The sequence below is a fragment of the Delphinus delphis genome, chromosome 9 (assembly GCF_949987515.2).
Source record: "Delphinus delphis chromosome 9, mDelDel1.2, whole genome shotgun sequence".
Taxonomy (NCBI): Eukaryota; Metazoa; Chordata; class Mammalia; order Artiodactyla; family Delphinidae; genus Delphinus; species Delphinus delphis.
Window position 1 is genome coordinate 91,590,813 of NC_082691.1, and position 16,157 is coordinate 91,606,969.

Sequence of the window (16,157 nt, forward strand, 5' to 3'; positions counted from 1 at the left end):
ACGTGTTGGACACAAAGCCACTCGACTTTCACACGGCTCTCTTCTCTCCTTCCCTGACTGAGCTCATTCCAACTTCTCCGAAGATAAGCCGAAGGAAAATTCACAGAAGATCATTAACGTGGCCTCACTCTCTTAATTTGTTTTTTTGTTTTGTTTTTTTTTTTTTTTTTTTGCGGTACGCGTGCCTTTCACCGCTGTGGCCTCCTCCGCCGCGGAGCACAGGCTCCGGACGCGCAGGCCCAGCGGCCATGGCTCACGGGCCCAGCCGCTCCAAGGCACGCGGGATCCTCGCGGACCGGGGCACGAACCCGTGTCCCCTGCATCGGCAGGCAGACTCCCAACCACTGCGCCACCAGGGAAACCCAAGGCCTCACTCTCTTAATAAACGTCCAAACAGACTTTGCAGCCTGAGCAATCTGGATGCTGAGAACATGAATAAGCCATTTCCGATATTAAAATAGAATATGTTCAGCAGGCAGTCTCTGTCGAGATAGGTTTTGGCAAAGGGCAGCCTAATGTAAGGCTTAGGCAAGGGTTCTGGAGACAAATAAAGCTGAACTGCAGACCGGCTCAACCTCTTACTAGCTGTGTGGGAAAGTTATTTAGCTCCTCTGTGGCTTATATCAGAAAAGGCAAACGGGACGAATAGTAGTCCTTACTTCGTCAGGTTGCTGTGAAGGATAAATGAGAGAATCCAATGAAGTGCTTAGCAATCAGTAAATTTAACTTTTAAAGTGATCAGCTGAAAGGGAAAACACTTAAAACCTTTCCATATGAGAAGGTCAAACAGCAAAAAACCCACAAACAGCATCCTGTTTGTCCTAAGCAAAACAAACATCTAGGGAAAGCACTGGAAGCACTGGGAACTTGAGATTGACCATATGGGATCTTCTGCAGGTTACAAAAATAGCTTAATTTAATCAGAAACCCCAAGCTTCCAAGAGGCCTGAGTAAATAGGAGGAGGAAATAGATTTTGTCAATCAAGACCTTGTGTCAGGCTCTCCATATTAGACACAGAAATATGATTAACTTAATCAGAGGTCATACGGACCACGGGACAAGACAAGCATTCTATTCAGTTTTTGTCTAATATCTGCCCTCAGATCATTGATAATAGTGGCTTTAAATAATGATCTTTGTTTGTTATCTCTTATAAGTCGGGATGAATCAGAAGTTTGAACAATCTGTGGAACAACTCCTAAAAATTTAGGCTAATTGGTTTCGGAAATTGGACTGAACCACTGAGTAGAACACGATTGGATGGCAGGAAACAAGACGGTGTTTTAAAAACGTAGACCCCAAAATACTTAATTTCCTACACTGGGCCTGTGTACACTCACCCAATAGTGTTAGCTATAACTTGAAAATATTTCAATGTGCCTTATTTTAAGAAAACATACATGCAAAATTTCAAAGCAGAGACATCAGAAGATAATGATTTGCATTAGAAAAGATTCTTGATTTACAGGAAATATTCATGGAAGGATTCCTTTGAATAGTAAGATTCCTTAGAATATGAAGAAACACTAATTCCAGAAACCGACTCTGCTTCTATTACATTAAGATCTTATGGAAAAACCCTAACGAACTTTTTGGCCAATCCAATATAAGTTTGTATCTGTATCGATGAATTTAAGGAATTAACAAAAATAACTAAAATCTTACTATCATAAATTGGAAAAGCAGGAAAAGATCTCGAAGATCATGGACGCTAACACTTTCATTTTATTAAAACAACGGTCTGTTTCAGCAGGTGAAGCGACATCACTGATCATCTGGAGACCGGAAGCCAGAAGCTTGGGACCTGGTCCTCCAGGCACGTCTCATCACCCCAAGCTGCATCTCCTTTTCCCTACATATGATTTGGATTCTGTATTTTGAAATGCGTCTAAACGTCAGCTGTCAGTGTTTCATAAGCTAAGAGCCAGAGCTCAGGCCTCCTATAGACTCTACCGTCTTTATGAAAGAGCAGATCAATCCGGAGGTAAACAAAGTGTGGCAGAAGAGATACGCCAGACTGAAAAGGCCCAGCCACATGGGAACTAATTTCACACACAACATCACTGGCAATCTGAGGCTTCACTGCACGGGAGCCATGAAGAAATAGGACCATTCATTTATTCAACCGATATTTGTTGTTTGTCTATGTGGCCCAAGCTCTCAGAGTAACACAAGGAATAAGAGAGAAGCAGTCCTTTACTATCCATCAACCGCGGCAGCCAGTACTGATTGAGGGCTTCCATGTTCTGGGCACGGTGCAATCACATAGTTTACTTCATTTAATACACCCAATATACAGCCTGATGAGATATGCCCTACGGTGATCACCATTTTTTCAGCTGCAGAAGGAAGCACAGAGAGATTGAGTAACTTAACTAATGTCACACAGCTACTAAGTGACAAAAGTGGAATCTGAAACCAGACCTCAAAGTGTCCACCCTTAGCCAGTGTGCTGGATTGACTCCAAGAGAGTGGCGGGAGATGCACATTAAACACATACCTGCAAATCATTATTTCCTTTACCACTGTACTTAGTTATACAAAGGGGAACTTTCAGTTACTCAGTCCTTTACAAGAAGGATCTAGTCACTGTCACATAGGGCTATTTGCACTACCAGACTTATTCACTACTTGCCAATGTTATAGTAACATTTACCTTCCAATACAAAATGCCATATTAGTAAAGTACGCTTGTAGTAATGGGTTGCGGGGGTGGTGGGGGGGAGTTGTGTTTACAAGCTTTAAGCATTAACCGCTGACACAAACCTAACTTTGTCCATTCAAATTCTGGCTGCCAGAGGCAATGTCCTTTTGTATTGATGTAAGCTTGAAAATGGGTCTTCAAACCATCCAGCCCTGTCTTGCTTGAACACTTTTTTTTTTTTAATACCAGAGAAGGTGGGGTTTTCTCTTTTCTTTTCACATCCAGTTCACTAACTATTCATGGTGAAATTTGCTAGACCTTAACTCTTTTTTCTTTGCTACAATTCTGAAAATGCCCATCATCCGTCAAACCAGCCCACGCAGGTCTGGTTTCATCTTAGTTATTCATGCCCATAACCGCAAGAAAGAAAAGAAAGATTCACCCCTTATCCCCCAGGTCTGCTTGATTTATGTCAAATGAGGGCAATTAGTAGGCATATGGACAACCTCATCTACCTAATGGAAAGCTTACTCCCTCACTCAGTCATGTTTTCCATCCAAATCTGTTTCAGATGAACTGGGAAAACCATGCAGAGCTACTTCATATAGGGCACAGTTAGTGCATCGCAAACAGGGGATCGGGATCTGATACCCAGCCTGGGCTCAGCCCTCCAAGCCACGCGCTGGCCTGGCTCTGTGTCCACCTCAAAGAAGGGCATCTCTTCCTCTGCACAGACCTCAGCTTGCCGAGCCAGGTGCCCAAAGGCTGCGTTCTCCCGTGGTGCATTTCTGTAAATTCACACCAGGTATCTTATAGTTTAGCCAGAGCCACAGAATTACCCAACCCTGTGCAAGTCACATCTCACTGGCTCTCATCGTCTTCATCTCCAAACTGAAAAGATGGACGAAATAAATTCCAAGCCTCCTCCCATGTTTAAAACTCTAAATATAAAAGTTTAGGCTTCCCTGGACTTTTCAGAGATGCAGTGTGATCTGCCTAAGAGGGGGTTAAAAAAAAGGCATGAACAAGAGATCCCAGAGGCTTCCTATGGGATCTTGGGCAGGACTTCTCTGTGGATTCCATCTCTAGCTCTCCTGAGAATTTCCCAAGGGGTTGCCTTAGATATCTCATCCCTCTCTTCAACGGGAAGAACAGAACCATTTGCCCAGCACCCAGTGTAGTCAGAATGGCCAACGAGAGGGTAGCTATGAAAGCGTTTGGCAAAGGTAAAAGGTGTTACATAGATGTGTCAGCTAGGTCCTCCCTCCGGATTGTCCGGGAAGTTCTTTTTGGTCATTTCCCTCCCAATGCCCTTCTTCCCTATCTTTCCTATTTGTCAATAGAGTATATGAGAGTGAACATCTGCTTTCCAGTCTATTTTTGCCATTTGCAGGATCGAATTGGCCATCCAGAGAAGGTTGACACTGAGGTCTTCATTATTCCTCCTGGTGTTGCCCAGGGATTCTGCTCCACCACGACTTTCAGGGTTGTAGCAGGAAAGGAAAGGCATAAACTAATCAGTTGCCTTGGAATAAAGTTAAAGTTAAGCCCACCACCGTGTTTCATAGCATATTAAACCTGGGCATCTCCTCTACTTAAAGCCCTACAACAGGATTTGGAAATTGTGGACTCTAACAAATTCAAGCACAAATTCTGTTTATGCAGTCTGAGAAACGGACCGCAGAAATTCACATTCTTGGGAAATAAATCTAAAATATCTTGGTTTATTAATTCTGGATGAAAGACCAGTTTCTTCTGTCTCCCACTTCTGATTTTATTCACATCATCCTGGGGAAAAAGCGAGACGAAATCAGTACTGTTTGGCATGAATGCAAGAAGTGTGATGTGAGGAATTTCCACAGGGAGGATGCCTGAGGTCAGGCTGCAGAAGATATTCCCCTGGGGCATCAGCCTGGCTGCCCTGTGTCTCCACTGCAGCCCCCACCAAAGCGTTTCGGCAGTGGCAGGTATACAGAGAACGTCCATCAATCTCTCTCTGGGGATTCACCACAATCGCTCCTCTCTGCCTCAAAACTGGAGACTCAGAGACTGTCTTGCTGTAAGAAATGGGGTAATTACCTAGACAAGCCCAACCCTTCTTTCCCTCTACAACAGTCAGCCCCAACCTTGCCTGCTCAGTGTGTTCAAAAGTGGTGCAAATACTTAATCAAGGAAATATCTCTGGAAAACTTCTATGACTTGCTGGTGTCATAATGCTCAGCCTATGACTACAATTTTTTAAAAAAATATTTATTCATTTATTTATTTTGGCTGCACCGGGCCTTAGCTGTGGCACAGGGGATGTTTGTTGTGGCATGCGGACTTCTTAGCTGTGTCATGCAAACACTTAGTTGTGGCATGCATGACAGATATAGTTCCCCAACCAGGAATCGAACCTGGGCCCCCTGCATTGGAAGCATGGAGTCTTACCCACTGGACCACCAGGGAAGTCCCTGTGACTATAATTTTAAATAAACATCCACAAAATTCAACACCCATTTATGATAAAAACGCTCCAGAAAGTAGGCATAGAGGGAACTTACCTTAACATAACAAAGGCCATATATGACAAACCCACAGCTAACATCGTTCTCAATGGTGAAAAACTGAAACCATTTCCACTAAGATCAGGAACAAGACAAGGTTGCCCATTCTCACCACTATTATTCAACATAGTTTTGGAAGTTTTAGCCACAGCAATCAGAGAAGAAAAGGAAATAAAAGGAATCCAATTCGGAAAAGAAGAGGTAAAGCTGTCACTGTTTGCAGATGACATGATCCTATACATAGAGAATCCTAAAGATGCTACCAGAAAACTACTAGAGCTAATCAATGAATTTGGTAAAGCAGCAGGATACAAAATTAATGCACAGAAATCTCTTGCATTCCTATACACCATTGATGAAAACTATGAAAGAGAAATTAGGGAAACACTCCCATTTACCATTGTAACAAAAAGAATAAAATACCTAGGAATAAACCTACCTAAGGAGACTAACGACCTGTATGCAGAAAACTATAAGACACTGATGAAAGAAATTAACGATGATACAAACAGATGGAGAGATATACCATGTTCTTGGATTGGAAGAATCAACATCGTGAAAATGACTATACTACCCAAAGCAATCTACAGATTCAATGCAATCCCTATCAAACTACCAATGGCAGTTTTCCCAGAACTAGACAAAAAATTTCACAATTTGTATGGAAACACAAAAGACCCCGAATAGCCAAAGAAATCTTGAGGACGAAAAATGGAGCTGGAGGAATCAGGCTCCCTGACTTCAGATTATACTACAAAGCTACAGTAATCAAGACAGTATGGTATTGGCACAAAAACAGAAATATAGACCAATGGAGCAAGATATAAAGCCCAGAGATAAGCCTACGCACATATGGCCACCTTATCTTTGATAAAGGAGGCAAGGATATACAATGGAGAAAAGCCAGCCTCTTCAGTAAGTGGTGCTGGGGAAACTGGACAGCTACATGTAAAAGAAGGAAATTAGAACACTCCCTAACACCATACACAAAAGTAAACTCAAAATGGATTAAAGACCTAATTGTAAGGCCAGACACTATAAAATTCTTAGAGGAAAACATACGCAGAACACTCTATGACATAAATCACAGCAAGATCCTTTCTGACCCACCTCCTAGAGAAATGGAAATAAAAACAAACAAATGGGACCTAATGAAACTTAAAAGCTTTTGCACAGCAAAGGAAACCATAAACAAGAAGAAAAGACAACCCTCAGAATGGAATATTTGCAAACGAATCAATGGAAAAAGGATTAATCTCCAAAATTTACAAGCAGCTTATGCAGCTCAATATCAAAATAACAAACAACCCAATCTAAAAATGGGCAGAAGACCTAAATAGACATTTCTCCAAAGAAGATATACAGATCAACAAACACATGAAAGGATGCTCAACATCACTAATCATTAGAGAAATGCAAATCAAAACTACAATGAGGTATCACCTCACACCAGTCAGAATGGCCATCATCAAAAAATCTACAAACAATAAATGCTGGAGAGAGTGTGGAGAAAAGGGAACCCGCTTGCACTGTTGTTAGGAAAGTAAATTGATACAGCCACTATGGAGAACAGTATGGAGTTTCCTTAAAAAACTACAAATAGAACTACCATATGACCCAGCAATCCCACTACTGGGCATATACCCTGAGAAAACCGTAATTCAAAAAGAGACATGTACCACAGTGTTCATTGCATCACTATTTACAATAGCCAGGACATGGAAGCAACCTAAGTGTCTATCAACAGATGAATGAATAAAGAAGATGTGGCACATATATACAATGGAATATTACTCCACCATAAAAAGAAACGAAATTTGAGGTGGATGGACCTAGAGACTGTCATACAGAGTGAAGTAAGTCAGAAAGAGAAAAACAAATACTGTATGCTAACACATATGAATGGAATCTAAAAGAAAGAAATGGTTCTGATGAACCTAGGGGCAGGACAGGAATAAAGACGCAAACGTAGAGAATGGACTTGAGGACACAGGGAGGGGGAAGGGTAAGCTGGGACGAAGTGAGAGAGTAGCATTGACATATATACACTACCAAACGTAAAATAGATAGCTAGTGGGAAGCAGCCACATAGCACAGGGAGATCAGCTTGGTGCTTTGTGACCACCTACCTAGAGGGAGGGGTGGGATAGGGAGGGTGGGAGGGAGATTCAAGAGGGAGGAGATATGGGGATATCTGTATACGTATAGCTGATTCACTTTGTTATAAAGAGAAACTAACACACCATTTGTAAAGCAATTATACTCCAATAAAGTTGTTAATAAATGAATAAATAAACAAACATCCAACATACTAAATCCATGTAGGATGAGGATGCTCTCATACAAAAGCAAAAAAGACTGGACTCTTGGGCCATGCCCTGCTTGTAAGGCAGCTGGATACTGGAAGTAGAGTGGGCCTTACAAGTGGCTCTGGGTCCAAATCCTAGTCTGTCATATTCTGAATAATTTGGCAGATTAGTTAACCTCTCTGAGCCTCAATTTCCTCATCTATAAAAAGGGCCAATAAATCTCTACTGGAAGCGTTATTTTGAGAATTAGAAAAATACATTTAAAGAGGCCAGTTGAAGAGTCTGTCCCAGGTGGTAGGACATCACCATTGTTAACATGCTGCTAGTCTTCACCTCTCCTTTCTTGCCTTCCAGCAGATCAGAAATCCCAAAAAGGAGACAATCGGTCCAGCAGGCGCTGTGTACGTGGAAGGTCGTACTGTACAATCTTCTTGATTTTAATTAGTAAAAGACAGCAGGTATGCAAAAGTCAGCCTGCCACGGGCACACTATTCTGTACATAAACATCGGAGGTATTACTCACTCCTGCACAGTTTTACAGATGCCTCTTCACACCAACTGGATATCTGCAATGCTTAGAGAATGTGCAGGTGGACAGGTGAAGTGCAGAGGTTTGAAAAGAGGGCATGTAAATAACCTTATCCAACCAAAAGAAGAAAGTTAATCCCATGAGGTACCTTCTGGCTTATCCCAGCTTCTGATTCTTAATATGTCACGTCCCTCTGTACCTTGATTCCTTCGTGTTCAGATCACAGAGAGGTCGTGGGTTAAGCAGAAAGATTTCGTTGGAAAGCACCACTCAGTGCTCCAAGAGGCATCTGTGTCTGAATGATAGAACCAAGCAAACCACAGGTGCCAAACGTGCATGGAATCAGCCAGCCAAACATGAGTCCCTGTGCCTAGTTTGGGGTTGAATCTAGTTGCAATCACTATCTTTACAAATGTGGACACTTGCTTCAATGTCATGAATTTGCAACGTTGGAAGATTTGGAAAACCCAGTCAATAGATCTAACACAAATAAAACCTCTTGATTGTAGCAATGCTGAAAACCATACGAGTTGCTATATAATAACAAAGCTCTACATTTTGTTAGTGTTTTTACATCTACAAATATAATACATAATCATAATCTTGATGCTCTTGAAAAGATTTCTGTCGAGAATGTGTATTTGCCTTACGAATAGCTGGAGAAAAGTTATTTGTGCACAACAAGCTTTAGTGGCCCAAATCACAATCTCACCAAACCTGTACTAATTAGAAAATCAACTATCTGTTCTTTGATAATGATCTCCCATAAATAGTTCCCTCTTGAGTCAGATTTACAGCATACCTCCTTCCAAGGAGGCAAAGAGACAAACTCTCTCATACGCTCTCATATGCCACAGGCAGTTCTTTGGCTCAGGGATCGTTCCCAAACTGATGATTGCCATTCCTCTTTTCACCCCACCCTCCTCGCCCACCTACTGCCATTCCAATTCTGTCAGCTGTAGCCTCCATAAGGAAAAAGAAGAAAGAAAGGAACAGAACTTTAAAAGCCTTCCTAGGTAGGGTCCCCTTACATTCAGAGCAGCAGCAGAGAACCTCTGCATCTCTCTGGGTAGAAACAGAGCTTCAATTTAGAAAGCGCCAGCCAGCCTGGAGCTCACTGCCATGGCCAGGTATGAACAAGGACGTCCACAGGCACCCCGCACCACCTCCGCTCTGCCCCACAGACACGCAGGACCTTAAGAGGCAGAACCCTGTGCATGCAACAGCTATTTCCGAGGCAGAGGCACCTCCGACGCACGTGACGACATTAACATGCAAACCGCAAACACAGGCTCATGGAATGAAAGCCCAGGTATACAAACAGCCTATGTTTCACTCAATAAATAGAACTGCAGAAACAGAATAAGTTACTGAGAAAAAAAACTGAAGTTGGGAGGGAAAAATTAAGTGTGTGAGTGACGAAAAGGGACTTGATCCCACAAGCAACCACTAACAGGACTAAAATTTTATATATAATGGAGTTTACTAAATAAAATAATACATGGGAAGATACAGAATGGAAAATGTAAGGCTGTTTCCTTATAATCATAATACCTAATGTAAGGGAGTTCTGGTGGGAACAGTATTTTAAAATTGTTCTAAAGCTGTTAAAACATCCACTTGTAGGTTTCTGCCTTATCAAGTGAAGCAGGCGTGGGGGTTGGGAGGGGAGGTGAAGCGGGGCAGAATTAGCCTTTGTTATGGAAAGGATTGCTTTAGTAGGCCTTTTATTCAGGCAGATGGAAGGCAACAGGTACCCTCCCATTCTTCTTTGGAAAGCCTGAATTCAAAGAAACCCATTGTAAAAACATATTAAGTATCTATTTAATAATGGAACTCGACTACCCTAACAGAACTGTGTCTGCAGAGGCAGAATCGTGCTTTTGTTTTTGTTTTTTTCCGAAGTTTGATTGAGAATTGATTAATCCTTGAGATTCTGGTTTGTTCTTGAGCTACTGTGTTCGTATCACACAGGCTTCTGCTCTCCGAAGATGGAGCTGGAGCTAGACTATCAGGACTGAGGTAAGGCTTCACCCTCCTTCCCCTGCCCCTGGAGGAAAGGCCACAGGAAGGCAATTCGGACTTGTCAAAGCACAGTCTGGGGCTTCCCTGGTGGCGCAGTGGTTGAGGGTCCGCCTGCCGATGCAGGGGACACGAGTTCATGCCCCGGTCCGGGAGGATCCCACATGCCGCAGAGCGGCTGGGCGCGTGAGCCATGGCCGCTGAGCCTGTGCGTCCGGAGCCTGTGCTCCGCAATGGGAGAGGCCACAACAGTGAGAGGCCCACGTACCAAAAAAAAAAAAAAAAAAAAAAAAACTGAGAGAGGGTGTCTTGAAGACACCTGATAATGAAAGGAAATTATGACTGAGATTATTAACCTTTTATGATTTACAAGTTACTGGTTTCTTCCAATAAAACTGGCAAAGAGCTAACGAAAAAAACTGAGTTGGATGACAAGATAACTTAGTGTCATGCTTGCAGACAATAACAGCAACCCATGATTACATCTTCAGAACCCAATATTGACACGCAGGTTATGACTACAGGATTATTCACAGAGACAACAGAATACACTATTTGTAGTTGGGATGTATGGTTGCCACACCCACGGCGTGATCATCAAATATTTAGGAATGGAATCACCTCTTCTGACTCTAGCATTCTATTATCAATAAACTTGTAAAACAAGATTCCCAACTTCATGTAAGTTAGAACAAAAACAGCTGCTCTGTCTCCTGTCTTTCCACGTTCAAATCACAAAACACCTATTCTTTGTTCCTCAATTTGCAAAACACAGAAGAGCAGAGCACTAAAATAAGGGCAGGACTCTGATGCTCTCTGCCCTCCCTCTCCCCTTTCCTCAGCTAATACATCTGCTATCATTTCTGTAGACACTGTTAACTTTCCCCAAGCAGGGTATCCCCTCGAACTACTGCTGAGTTCCAGCCCTCAGGCAGCAGAGGCATCAAACTTCCCACCCGGTCCATCTTATCCAGGGTCTAAAGCATTCTTATTTTCTCTCTCCTCCTCTCTCAACGTCTTTTCGGTTGCTTAAAAAATCCTGGTTGTTTTTACAACTTTAGCTGAATAATAATAACCAATCAGCTGTAGGCAGAGGCTGTGACAGGGAGGGGAAAAGAGACTGAAAGGGAGAAATTATAGACTGGATATTTGAGCTTAAAGGGATGTTAAAGTTCATCAACTCCAAACTCATCATTTTGCATATGAAGAATCAGGATCTCTGAGGTTAGCCAAAATCCAACCCTGATTCCACATCTGCAAATATAAGAGCTATGAGAAGAGGGACCTGGTCTTCATTTTATCTCCGCCTAGAACAGTGCCCATGAAACACTGTTAAATCATCAAAGAAGTGGAAAGTTCTGACTCCAGACACAGCTGGGGCGGGGCTGTTCCCTGCAGCAACTGGGCCCTCGGGTGGGACCCACGATCCAGAGCTGGACACGCTCAGTAGGGTCGGGTAGGAGCTGCAAAGCCGTGGAGCAGAGCACAGCGTCACGGGAGAGCAGAGGCCACAGCACCAGGACGCAGCACTGGCTTCAGGGAGTCCTAGCAAGAGGCAACAGGACAGGAGATCGTGACAGTGGAACCTAAGATCCAGCAGAATCAGGAATGGCAGGAAAGAAGGCAAGCCTCAGAGAGGCTAAGAGAGGGGACCCTAGTCCTAGAGGAACCATGGGGAAGGTATTAAGAAGACAGGGTTTCGGCTGCAGGGAAAGGAAATGGAAGGAAAGAGGTGCACAAGAGGTGCAGAGCTGGTGAAAAGATGGTGCCGGAGCTCAGACCCGGGCTTCCTGCTCCAGGTCCGGTGCTCCCACCTGTCCACACCCCAGGTTGCTCCCCCAGGAAACAAACACCCTCTCCTCTGGTGAAGCACACTGAGATGTGAGACCCACAAGGGGAGGCTCCTTGTCTCTTTAAATCTCTGTCGCATCCCATGTGCCTGGAACATAGCAGGGGCTTCATAAACGTTGAATGAGTGAACAGACGATTACTCATGGACAGTTAAATGGAAGCTCAATTCCCTGCCCCGATACCTGTGGGTCATTTTCTCACCTGTCCGCTCCCTCCCCCACTCCTAACGTTGGTATTCCAGGCACCGATCAGCAGCTGTAGGAATATGGAGGGCACTCCGGCAAAGCAGAGCGCCCAGCCAGCCCAGCCCAGGAAGGTCTGCCCCGACGAGCAGTCCCGCAGGGCAGCCAGGGGAAGGTAAGTTCTCACTGGGTTGACAATATTTCATTCCCGCATCTGTGACCTTGGGGATTCTGGAGGACCAAGGAAAGGATGGGCATGTTAATGAAGGTCTTCAAGACAATGAAAGACTTTATGCTGATATTTCCAACATGTTCTCCATTTCTTAAAATTTGAGAAAAAAAACGAGTAAAATTTAGGAAAGACCAGGTAGTCAGAAGTCCTAGTTTCCAGAGACAATTTTATACAACTAACTGGATCTCTTGGCCCCAGTTTCTTCAGCTGTAAAATGAGTGGGATATTAGTAGGTGATGTCTAAAGGTCAGTCCTAGTTCCAGACTCACTTCGGTTTTAATTCATATTTTTGTTCCAAAGGTCCAAAATGGGGCATTTCTGAGTCTATGATAACTGTGAATCTCATGCCAATTAACAGGCTAAGTTTCTTCCTATGCTTTCTTTGGAAAAGAAAACCTCCCTCGACAACAGAAGCAAAGGCCTACTTCGGTGAAGAGTTGGAGACTGCAGATAAAGGTCTCCTTCCCTATTACAGCGAGCAGGCAATACCATCCTTTCTTACTTCCCATTCCAAAGTTTCTACCTACTAGATTGGGCTAGAAAAATCATTTTGCCCCCTTTGAACACCAAAACAGCATGTATTCCTCTACAGGCACTATGAGAACCTGCCAGACAGCTTAGTTATTTTAGCAGATTTCTCCTACTGGACAGTTAACTCTCTGAGAATAGGACCATATTCCATCCTCCTGAGTGTCTCTCACTGCACCTGACAGGCTTCCTTTGCACTTGGGGTCGGGGGGGAGCTGTAAATATTTGCTGGACATCTTTTCATATGTTTTTTTATCATCTGTGTTCCATACATGTTTCAGGTGTCTCTCTCTTCCTTGTCTGATTGGTTTAGAAGCTCCCTGAGTACCAGTAATGATCATGCTTTCATCAAAGATCCCCTAAGTATTTAGTATCACTGTAGACCTTTTGAAAGTATGTAAAGGAAAGAGGAAATCAAACCAGAGCAAGGCAAGCGATGTCTGTTGAGGGTCAAATACTAAACATTGCAGGTCATAGAGTCTGTCACAACTACTTAACTCTGCACTTGTCTTACAAAAACAACCATAGTCAATATATTTTTACATATATGAGCATGTCCGTGTTTTAATAAAACTTTATTTACAAACCAGGCCAGATTGACCTGTGGGCTGTAGCTTTCCAACCCATGAAGTAAACCTTGGAACAAAAAAACAAGCATAAGAACAATTTAGTATCATTTTGCCAGTCTCGATGAGCAACACTGAATCCTACATGGACTCTTACGGAGCAAGTTAAGAAAAAAGACAATAATAACATGATAATAACAAAAGGATAAATTAAAGCAACATCTTTCAGTTTATTGACTATGTCTAGGCACTAGCCAATCATTTAATATTATGTACATATGACACATGGATTTAAATATATAACCACATACAATCTATCACTATGTTTCAAAATCATAAGCCCTGCCACAATAAACTCTGGACTAAAACTCTGGCTACTTCCAAAACCTATCCCCATAAGAAACCTCCCCTAGCCTGTTCCAAAGAGATTTCCCCCTGAATACTAGAAGCTGGGAGAAAACAAAGAGGAAGAGGTGGGCAAATTATAAAAAACTGTGGGTGGTGAACTGCCGTCACTCGAGAATAGTATCATCTACACAAAAAGAAAAGAAAAACCAGATCTCACAATCCCCACAAAGGTGTAAATGGGGGGTCCTCGTTCATAAATTTCAGTCTGTAAAGAGGAAACAGGAAGGTCTAATATTTATCAACTACATTTTTCTGCTACAAAAAGTGGGAAGTTCCTCTTTACTCACCAGCCATCTGTGGACTCTGACCCTGGCACTGGGCACCTGTTTTGGTTTCTGCAGCTTCTACAGAAGAGATCCATCCACCCCGGACTCATCATTCCAAGACAGCCAGGAGATATCTCACACGTGTGTACTCAGGTACGCGCGCACGCGCACACACACACACAGAGACACACACACACACACACACACCACACACATTATCCGCCTGGAAGCTTGGAGCTCTGTCTCCAAGTAATCATCTCAACCCCTCCCCGTTAGTCCCTAAATAATAAACCAAGTTAAACTTGAGTGGTCTGACTACTGAGAAGAGGAGAAAGGAAAAGATAGACTGGCTCTGCCAGAAGATAACAAAGGCTGCAAACTGATCCCCAGCCCAGACGTCCTCTGGCGCTAGACACTGGCCCAGAAAGTGGATTAGCTGGGCAGATGGTATTAGGCTTGGAGCCTGGATCCCTGGGAGAGCCTGCCAGCAACTGCTGGAGCGCCCACCACATACACTTAGGAAGAATTCCAGGCTTTTCAGGACCCAGCCGCCCTGTCCCCCAGGAGTCTGCGCCCACACGCAGCCAGAGGACAGTTTAGTCCCTCGTTGCCAAAAGGAATGGAGGGGAAGCGGGAAGAAGAGAGTGGAGAAAACTTAGAGAAGAATGGGTGTAAGGTCTGAGCCCGTTCACACCAAAGGCAAGGCAGTTAGAACGTTTAGTGAATTCACTTTCTGTTCTCTTTGACTCAAGCTCAGTCTTCCGCTCAGATTCACAGTCTGAGGTGGACAGAGGATGTGGGGACTGGAAGGTGGTACCAAGAGGCTGTAGAAAAGGCAGATGTCCCTCTCCCACCACCTTCACAAGCAATTCAATTTCTGGGGCTAAAACAACAGTGACATCAGCATCGGTACAGTACAGCAGATCTGGCAGCAAATCCCACCAGCTCCCACAGAGCAATCCCGAATGGGTGGCAGATAAATGAGAAAATGACACCAGGGCAGCCAGTCGCACTGAAGTGGGATACTCGATGTTTCTGTTACAGTATTTTTTTAAAGGAGAAAGGGGAGGAGGAGGGGGGAAAAGGACAGCATCCTTGCTGGTACAGAGAGAACACACGGGTCACCCTGGGCACTCCTGTTTCTGTCCTCCGGCGGCTGCTTCACTCCCACCAGAAGTGCTCCAGGTGGAGGGAGTCCAGCCCCAGCCTCCTGCGCTCCCTCTCCCAGGAGCTCCCTAACTGGGCCTCATCTCCACTCATCCTGTGGCTTTCAGAGTATAACAAAAATGACCTCCTCTGCGCGGAAATCACCGTCTTCACACGCTGCAACTTGCATTTTCCGAACGGGCTTCTCATATGTAAGCAGACACAGGTTAAGAGGGCAGGAGTCTGCCGGCCAATCAGCTCCAGATCTGCCCCTCCAGCCGTCTGGAATCATCCTCTGGCTTCGATGCAGCAATAAATGTCTATTGTACCCTTTTCATCTGGAGCTGTCCCCGTGTGACCTCCGCCCTCCCCCCCTCTCTCTCACCTCAGGGCACCTGCCTCAAATAACTTCCCTAGTGTTGTCATTCACCTCCTGGATAATTGATAGCATATCAAGCTGATGCTGAGAAAAGAACAAGGTGGTCAGACGTGTGCCTACTATAAATAGACCCACGACGTGACCAGCATTTGCCAACTTTTGAGCAAAGAAAGCAGAGGCAGAAGCAGCAGAGGGAGGCAGGCAGCCACAGCGCCGTAGAGTAGCTTCAGCCAATAGCAGAGGGCCAGGCAGGTGATGCCTCTCCCCACTGGGAGCAAAAATTAAAAACATCACACGTGCGGGCGCTTGGAGGCTCGCGGGACAGAGGCAGCAGAAATGCTCAAACAACACACGCCTCAGCACATTTGCCTTCCTCCTCCCATAGTATCTTTTTCTCTTTACGTTTTAGGCACGTAGGTTCTGAATTTTGCTCTCAAGGGCATTTCTGGTTCCAGGCTTTTATAGACATCCACTCGCATGAGTAAACCAATGTGTATTCGGTACCTGGGCAGACCACGCGTGAGGGGCAGGGCAGGCGCTGCCTATAG

The 16,157-nt window shown here is 44.1% G+C and overlaps 1 protein-coding gene and 1 non-coding gene across 3 annotated transcripts in view; both read right to left on the reverse strand.

The window, feature by feature from the left end:
- DGKI (diacylglycerol kinase iota) overlaps positions 1 to 16,157 on the reverse strand; it is a 447,265-nt gene that overhangs the window by 330,542 nt on the left and 100,566 nt on the right. The gene's annotated exons all lie outside the window — the stretch shown is intronic.
- Positions 5,021 to 5,093, reverse strand: TRNAW-CCA (transfer RNA tryptophan (anticodon CCA)). The gene has a single exon. It is a non-coding gene; the product is annotated as a tRNA-Trp (tRNA).